The sequence below is a fragment of the Dasypus novemcinctus genome, chromosome 18 (assembly GCF_030445035.2).
Source record: "Dasypus novemcinctus isolate mDasNov1 chromosome 18, mDasNov1.1.hap2, whole genome shotgun sequence".
Lineage (NCBI taxonomy): Eukaryota > Metazoa > Chordata > Mammalia > Cingulata > Dasypodidae > Dasypus > Dasypus novemcinctus.
This window is the reverse complement of record NC_080690.1, coordinates 14536650-14546474: the sequence shown is the minus strand read 5'-3', so window position 1 is coordinate 14546474 and position 9825 is coordinate 14536650.

Here is a 9825-nt window from a genome sequence, read left to right as displayed (position 1 = left end):
TATCCGCATCCATTGTGCTCTTGTTGTTTTTCACAGGGGTATTTATATACAATTGTATGTGTATTGCCAAAATATTTCATAACCCAGAAACCACCTGTATTTTTATTTGTGTGTTGTCCTGTTTCTCTTAATATTTTAGGGATCATGTTGCAAAAAATGTTAAGATGATTTTGTAGTTTACAGCTGTTAGTTACACTTCAGAGACTTTAGAGGATAATTTATTTTATTCTGAGAAACTGTCTAGAGAGGTCTGTTTTCTTTAAAATTATTTTTTAAATATCAATGCACACAATCCATTTTAAAAATGAAATTGTTTAAAGAGGTAATTCTACTATATTGAGTTTCACTCTTATCACCCTAAAACATTTCCATTGGGACCTAATTTACGAAAAATTATATCTTTCCTTTAAAAATTCACAAAAGCAAATATTTTCTAAGTTAGATTTTTCAGTAGTCTCTCCATATGTTCTTTGATGATTAACATGAAAACATTTATTTTCCTTTGCATAAGTAGATATACCATTTTAGTCTTGATTCCATGTTTAGAGTTCAGGCTTTCTCTGTCATTCACAGGTCATATATTAGAATTTTTTTTAAAGATTTATTTATTTATTTATTTATTTATCTCCCCTTCCCCCCCACCCCCCCCAACCTGGTTGTCTCTTCTTTGTGTCTATTTGCTGTGTCTTCTTTGTCCGCTTCTGTTGTCAGTGGCACGGGAATCTGTGTTTCTTTTTGTTGCATCATGTTGTGTCAGCTCTCCGTGTGTGTGGCACCATTCCTGGGCAGGCTGCACTTTGTTTCACGCTGGATGGTTCTCCTTAGGGGTGCACTCCTTGCACGTGGGGCTCCCCTATGCGGGGATACCCCTGTGTGGCAGGGCACTCCTTGTGTGCATCAGCACTGTACATGGACCAGCTCCACACAGTCAAGGAGGCCCGGGGTTTGAACCGCAGACCTACCATGTGGTAGATGGATGCCCTACCCACTGGGCCAAGTCCGCCACCTTAGAATTTTAAACAACAGCCATAAGTGTCCTTTTTTCTTTTGTTAGCTATTTTGAAAGATCATTGCTGTGCTGTGACTGCATATACATAGGTATGAATGACTTCTTAGCAAATTTATCAGAACTTCCATAGTCCAATTATCTTGATCTTTCTAAGTTGTCATCTTCCCTGCTAATGGTAAGGAAGCAGAGGCAATGGTTCAGTTCATATGCTGTTCTTGGAAATGAAAATTGTGACAACCTCCTTGGACATCATTGTGACTATTTTGTTATAATAATTTTTGGTTTTGGTTTTGGTTTTTTACTTATGTTCATGTGGATTTTTTTGTCTATATTTTTTTGTTGTTTTCAACTCTTTTATATTAAGAATATATACATTTTTCAACCCAGGAGTGTTATTCCTGGGAATCCATCCCTAAGCAAACAATAAATTCCCAGTACCTAAGATTGCCTGTTTATTGGTATACAGTGATGTGTTTTTTTTGGTAAGGACCAAAAAAATGGAAACGAAATAAAGGACCATCATCAAGGTAATGGCCAAATGTATTGTGGTAAAAACCAACCATGGCTGGATGGTAATCCATTGAAAAGAATGTGCTTGCATACTCCTCCAGGTGAAGTGAAGAAAGTGAGGGGAGAGAGAGTAGTACGTGTGTACGTTTTTTCTATAAGAAAGATCTAAAAACCTTATATATGTGTGTATTTGTGTATGACTTTATGGGCCTGGAGAACAGATTCCTTCCATTGTGATATCTGGAGCTCATCAGCTGTATCAGTGAGAGTTTGAATAGAAAACTGAATTAGCCCCATATTGTTCAGAAGAAGTGACTACGGATTACTTAGAAAGGTGAGAAAAGGTTTAGAGACCAAACAAGGGATGGTAAGACACCCAGAGACTGGCAACAGCAAGAAGCTGTTGTCTCTTGGGACTAAGGGACAGAGGGAGGAAAGGAACCCAGTAAGAGCTGAACCTCGGAGGAGGGTCTTCTGAGTGGACACTGCAGCCCTAGAGAGATGCAACTGCTGCAAGAAACACAGAACCAAAGCCAGGAGGGGAGTGGAAGGAAAGCCTCTGTCTCCCTTTGCTCTCACATTCCCCTGCAGGTTCTTCCCTTTGACTGAATCCAACCAGATGCCCAGGTGATGCAGTCCTTCTGGATTAAGTAAGGCTGAATATGGTGGACAGTGGACCCAAAAGAAAAACAGAACAATAAAAATAATGTTCAGTCTCATGTTCTTAACCTTGCAACCAACCTTAGCCTTTCCCAGGAAGACCCTGCTTCCCCTATCATCGTCTCCAGTGACAATGCTTTTCTCTCACGGGAGCCTTATGTGTTTGGAGGTAGGAAAGGTATCGAAAACTGAATTGCAGGGGAGATAGAAATTTAGCATTCATTACGTGGATGGTACTGTAAGCCATAAAACTAGGTGAGATCACCTCGGGAAAGAGTATAAAGACTGTCAAGGCGTGAGTCCATTGGACTCACCACAGTGTTTAGAAGGAAAGGGAAGAAACGGCAAAGGGAATGAAGAAGCAGCAAGCAGATGGTCAGGTTGGAACCCAGCAAAGGGTGGTGTCCTGACAGCCAAACGTAAAGACTGTTTCCAGGTGGGTGGGGGAACGGGGGGTGGCAAACCTAATCTGTCACAGGTTACAGATGCTGGCAGAAGAACCAAGAGAGTGAGTGATCAGGCTAGTGGTATTGACCAGGAAGTATATCTGTAGTCTTTTCTTCCTCCTAGAAATAGCAGTAGCCAGGGAATCATCGTTCTTTTGTTCCTGCTCCCCAAGGCCTGTTCCCAGGCAGTGTCCCTTTGAGGACCACATGATGCCAACAGGCAATGGGTTGCAGTCCAGGAGAAGAGCTCCAAGTTTAGTGAACCCGAATCTTTTATAATGGGCTGCAAGCAGAACTACCTGACTTTTGTACCCGAGGAAGACATCACCTTTACCATAAGAGGCCAGAAACAAGTCTGCTCTGATCTGGAGGGAGACACTATATCTTCCAAGGCCATTCACTAGTTCAGATACCCCCAGATATCTGGGACACTGGGGGGTATGAACAGAAATGAAAAGAGAATGTGGTTGCATGTGGGATTATGAATAGTTATTCCTAGTAATAAGAAGATTGATGTGTCTGAAAGTGAAGGAGGGAAGAGGACATTGTTATTGGAAAAGAGATGTTCATGGAACTGAGACACTAAGTTTGAAAAAAATCACCTACAAATTAAAATCACCAGGAATTTAGATAGTGATGGTGTTAGAGAATGAATGGGAAGTAAAATCTTCAAGGAAAAATGAGCCAGGGACCAGAAGGTGACTGCATTGAGAATAGTGGGTAGTAGGGTCTGAAGACCTGAGCTTCAAAGCTGTGGGGTTTCAGATAGGATGAAAAGAGTGATCTGGGAAAGCGGACTTGGCCCAATGGATAGGGTATCTGCCTGACACATGGGAGGTCCATGGTTCAAACCCCGGGCCTCCTTGACCCATGTGGAGCTGGCCTATGTGCAGTTCTGGTGCACGCAGGGGCTGCCCTGCCACGCAGGGTTGTCCCCTGCTAGGGGAGCCCCACGCGCAAGGAGTGCGCCCCCTAAGGAGAGCCGCCCAGCATGAAAGAAAGTGTGGCCTGCCCAGGAATGGCACCGCATACACGGATACTTGATGCAGCAAGATGATGCAACAAAAAGAAACACAGATTCCCGTGCCACTGACCACAACAGAAGCAGACAAGAAAAGAACATGCAGCAAATGGACACAGAGAACAGACAACTGCGGCAGGGGTGGCGGGAGAGAAGGAGATAGAAATAAATAAACCTTTAAAAAAAAAAAGTGATCTGGGGGAGTGATGTGGCTAGAGCAATTGGGCACCTTCTTCCCACATGGGTCCCGAGTTTGGTTCCTGGTGCCTCCTAGAAAATACAAAAAAAAACAAAACAGAACGAAAAATACAACTCAGGGGAGCTGAGTGGCTTGGTGGTTGAGTGCCGGCTTCTCACATACATGGTCCTGGTTTCAATCCCCAACCGTTGGTACCGCACACGAGAGAGGTCTGAAAGCAGCCCAGACACCTCCTCACTCCCAAGTCCAATTGAGGGGTGAAGGAGAGAAGACAGCCACACCTAGGGATTGGGGTGCAGCTGTCTTCAGCAGAGATCCAGCCTGCAGTCACTGTAAAGGGAATGTTGAGGTCATTGAGAATAACTGACTGCAAGAACCTGAGGCACAGTGGAAGGAGGAGTGAGAGATGGACCCAGAAAGGAGATATGCAGAGCCAGGGGGAAGTTTAGAATGGCCGGTGAGCCAGGAAGTGACCTGGGGAGGCTGGGCTTCTTGTGGTGGTTGAGTAGTAAAGGTAGTAATGAGATCAAGGCTGCCAGTGTCTGAGGGGGAGAGTGGCTGGGAGCATTGGGAAGGAGGGAGAAGGGTCTTGCCAGGAGCACTCTCGAATTCTGGGGGCCCCTCTTGACTCCTTATAATGGAAGTGTGGAAGCCAGGGGTGCAGCTTACTCCAAGCACTTGGGGCTCCCTCTTGATCTATGCAGTAGGCCATTAGAACAATGTTTGACTAAATTATGGTTCATCCCATGTGCTGGAATTACCACAGCGCTGTCCAAAGGGGGAGTGGTCAGAGTAATGGTGTAGAACTGGAAAAATCTCTCTGATAGAAGTTTACCAAAAGTACTACACTAATGCAGTGTGTTCATAATGGGGTCAGAGGAGTAAGAGCTTACGAGAACTGTATATTCTCCATGATTTTTCGGTAAACCTGCAACTTTTCTAATTAGGGGAAAAAAGTAAGTTTCAAAATGTGTGTAAGATAACAAAAATGCAGCAAGATATTATCAATTGGAGAATCTAGATGAGGGTGTATATAGGTGTTCATTATATACTTTCCACTTTTCTGGAGGCCTGAAATTTAAAAATAATACAGAAGAACTTGGCAGTGATATGTGTGGCATGTTTCCATTTTTATAGGATCAGATGTGTTTATATGCATACATGGAGATAGATGGGTCAACTTAGGCAAAACTCAGGAAGGAGCTGCACCAAACCTTAACAGTGGGAGGGGGGAGGGTTTATTATCATTTGATTTAATTACTTTAAATTTTGTAAAATTTTAAATAGAATAGTAGTTAAATGTGACTTCTACATTTTAAAAGTTCCTTTCTGGGAGCGGAGGTGGCTCAAGTGATGGGGCACCTCCCTCCCACATGGGACGTCCTGGATTTGGTTTCTGGTGCCTCCTAAAAAGAAGACAAGCAGACATAGCAGACACTGAGTGCAAACAACAAGAGGGTGGAGAAATAAAATTTTTTTTTTTTTTTAGTAAAATTTTAAAAATTTGTTTCCAAGTAGTTAAAAAAATAAAATGAGTACCAAGTGATGTCCTCTCAGTCTTAAAATATACATATAACAATGTATATAGACATCATGATATATATATAACCATACAATCTGATATGTATATATATGTACACATCTTAATTCTAGATATATCAAGTATTAAACAAGTTGAAAGATAATGAGCTACTTTGTGCCATGCTGTGTGCTGTGTTTTTCTCATCTTCATTCTTTCACCTGCCGCACCTGGGTAGTTTGTACCTGAAGAACCCTTCATAAGTCAAAAATACCATTAAATCCAATGGAGACATTTTTATGCAATCCTTAGTGCCTCAGTTAACACTCATACTAAAACAATTCATAATCCATTAAAAAGGACACAGTTAAATAATTCACAGTAGCTAACATAGCAAGATATAATGCAGACCCTCTTAATTATGCTAGGAAGTGGCTGTCTGCTGTTTTCCGGCTCTTTCATAGCTGTTCTGTGGTGTATGATTTTGGCTGTCCTCTCAAAGCAAAGAACGCCGGGAGAGGTATTGAAGAATTGACGTTACTGGAGAACAATGGGAGCAATCCCCATGAGGTCCTGAACCAGACAGCCAAGAAGGATTGGCCTGGGCCCTGTCTTGCTGTTCACAAAGGGCTTTCTTGGGGGAAGCCAGCAGAGTCAACTCAGGAGGATGGGTGAGGACATTGCCAGCAGAGGAAGCATCAGGTGTGAAGGCCTACCTGTGAGAAGATGGCACTGCATCCCAGCAGCAGGTACAGAGTCTGGGCAGAGGACGGGGCTATGCGATGAGGCTGGAAAGACAGGTAAAGACTAGGCCTACCCCTGTGAGAAAAATGTGGAGCCATGCTGGGTTTTTAAATAAGGAAGAGGGAAACGGACTTGGCCCAGTGGTTGGGGCGTCCATCTACCACATGGGAGGTCCGCGGTTCAAACCCCAGGCCTCCTTGGCTGGTGTGGAGCTGGCCCGTGCGCAGTGCTGATGCACGCAAGGAGTGCCTTGCCACGCAGGGGTGTCCCCCGTGTAGGGGAGCCCCACGCGCAAGGAGTGCACCCGTAATGAGAGCCGCCCAGCGCGAAAGAAAGTGTAGCCTGCCCAGGAATGGTGCCGCCCACACTTCCTGTGCCGCTGACAACAACAGAAGCGGACAAAGAAACAAGACACAGCAAATAGACGCCGAGAACAGACAACCAGGGGAGGGGGGGATTAAATAAATAAATAAATCTTTTTTAAAAAATAAAAATAAATAAGGAAGAGTCTCTTGGTTTGGTTTGTCAGACTGGTAGGACAGTTACCACTGACTGGCTGGATTTACCACAGGAAGTTACTGTCTTATGGTTGTGGAGGCTAAAAACCTAACATCAGGGACACTGCAAGACCATGCTTTCTCCCTGGACTCTGTAGGGTCCTGCTGCTGGCTTGCAGCAATCCTTGGTTCCTTGGCTGGCCCCGCTGTCTCTCATCGTGTGGCCACCTCTCCTTTGTGTGCTCTTCAGGTTTCCTCTGACTTGCTGCGTCTGGCATCTCTCACCTTCCTGGGGCCTTCTCTTTATAAGGCTTTGGGTTATATGGACTAAACCCCACCTCATACAGTTGGCCACACCTTAATTAATGAAAACATCTTCAGACTGTCCTAATTACAGATAAATTCACACCTACAGGAACACAGGTTAAGAACCTGCCTTTTGTTGAGGTACATAATTCTGTCACAAATAGCATGATCTGATTTGCTTCTTTTTTAAAAGATCTAATAGCATGAAGATATCTATGTAGATCAGAAGTTTAAAAAAAAAAAAAAATGAGCTTGAAGAGAATTTGGGTCTAGTGGCCTGGCAGCAGAAACCCACATTGATGCCTCAGAGGTGAATTTCTGCTAGTTCATAACACCTGTTTCATTTGCTGCCAGCAAACCAAGTAATTGTTTCTGTTTCTTATTGTTGGCAAGTAGTAGGAAATCACGTGCAAGGATCCTTAGCCACTTGAGTTCCTTCTGCTTTCCTAGTTCACTATTCCTAGTGTCTTCTGATGTTTGCCCCACTGCACCTGCCTACAGTCCCAGTCGCCTGAGAAGTACCCATCCCTGCTTCAAAACTCTGGAATTCCGTTCGCCACAGACACATTTAGAGGAATTATGCAGGTTGTCTGGGGTAGGGCTGCTGCACCTTCTCTCTGGTTGATGCCAGATGTGAGAAGATGGAGTTATTGGAGGCCTGTGTCCCTGGGGTTGGTGAGGCCATTAGTGGAAGTGAGAAAAGGAGGGGCAGCACATGTGGACAGGATGATCTGTCTCGGGGAAATGGAGAGAGGAAGGGACTGGAGCCCAGATCTGAGCAGAGGCTGCTCCCTTGAGTTGAGGAGGCAGAGACTGAGATGTATATTTAGAACAACGTGGATGTGTGGATTAACTATTTTAGCTATAAAGTCTATACAATTTAAATACAGATCAGGTGTTTCTGATGAAAATTTTACCATCCAAATTGGGGTGTGCTGTAAGTGCAAAATACATCCTGATTTCAAGGCTTATATGAGAAAAAGAATGTAAAATACAATTTTAAAACATTGATTGCATGTTGAAAACATTTTTGTATATGTTGGGGTAAGTAAGATATATGATTAAAATCAGTTACCTGTTTCATTTTACATTTTTAGCAGGCTACTATATAATTTAAAATTTCATTTTTGACTCAATTTTTTTTGGGCAGCACTGGGCTAGGCGAAGTTGAAGGGGAGACACAGCCATGCCATTTTCATTTTGGCCACCAGGTGGCAAACTTACCCCAGGACTGCATCTCAGCCTCACAGGCGCCCTGTTGGTATTTTCCAGGCAAGAATGACTAGACTTTAAAGGATAGCTCATCTCAAACTTGTAAAAAGCAGAAATAAGTTATTAAAAAAAAAAAAAAGCCATGTCACTTATGAACGTATAAAAAATTATAAAATGCAATTTAACAGTGTATGAAAAAGATAATTCACCTGAACTATAAGCATAGTTCAAAAACAGAAAATTTGTATGTGTATCTTATCTCATTAACATGAGGACAAAGATTTTGAAATATGGAATATAAAACCATTATAAAAACTTTTATATTAAGAATAGAAAAGAAGTTCCTTAACCTGGCAAGGACTATCTAGTTTTAAAAAAGAAAAATTTCTGCCACACACATTCTCAATGAGGAAACACTAGCAGATTCTGACTACAAACTTAATTTCAAGTATAAATGGCCTGAACTGCTGTCAGCCTGTAAGATCTCAGGAAACAGATTCTTGTGAGCCCTTTCTTAGGCATCTACCAGAGAATGACCTTCAGACACCGAAATGATGGCCGAGACATGTACCTGAGGACTGGTGGTGAGCCTCAGATGTACAATCCCTTGTCAATCTAAGACTCCCTGAGGGGTAAAGGAGAATTCATCATATCTAATGGCTATAAACTCTGACAATGGAGATGTCAGAACAACCAGTTTTAAATGGGGAGAGCAAATATCTTTTAAAATGGCTGTTTTCAATAATTACATTGGTGATGATAGTATTGTGATCCTCCAAATGTGTGTAATGTAGGAAAAGCAAGTAACTAACTGTAGGATATCCTAATGCTCTCATTCCTCACGTACTTGGGATTAGTACAAGGATGAACATTCTTGATATCGAAGAAAAAAAGGTGCAAACATACAACTAAATTGGCAGTGAATAGAAACCCTCAAGTTGTGGATTTGAATTGGAAGTATCAATTATGAATTCTTGAGGTATTTTGTTTTTAAATACTGCTTCACTGTGTACATTGAAAGGCCTAGAAACAGTGACCAATACAATAGCCATGGGCATCCCCAGTACCCAGACTGGTCTTGAAGTACCTTTTTCAGCCAAAAGGGAATTTTGAAAATGTAGCTGATCCCAGGCCTGCGCCAACTTGTCATGCCCAAGGCCAGGAAGCTCTTAAAGCCCACATGGGTCTTGTTAAAATGTCTTAGGAGCCAACTTGAAGAAGCTCCCATTGGTCAGAGGGGGACACATTGTTTGACTTTCAATAAGGACACTAATTACAATTAATTGAAATGCTCGAATGTTCTTAAATCCAGGAATTCCTAATGATTCTAAAAAAGAAAACTAAAAGTTGGGTCACCTTTGGGGAATGGTAGCGGAGTAAACTCATGATCTTGAAAACCAGTAAAGGGAAAAGAATCAAGCATTTATTTCCCCTGCCTGTTCTGTATGAACAGCACCACTGCAAATGGAATGAGAGAGGGAGACAGGCATTTTTACAATGTGTTCTAACCAATGGAAAAGAAAGACTAGGACTAAGAGAAACCATTTTGCATCCCTTGCGGAAAAACTGATGTGACCCAGCCTTGAGGATCCAGCCAGCCCTGCTGCCTCTTGAGGAGCAGCCCCAGCTCTGCCCTCGGCCTGACCAAAGGAAACAGGCCTGAGTCTGATCAAACCTCTGGATCTTGCAGCCAAAATATAGG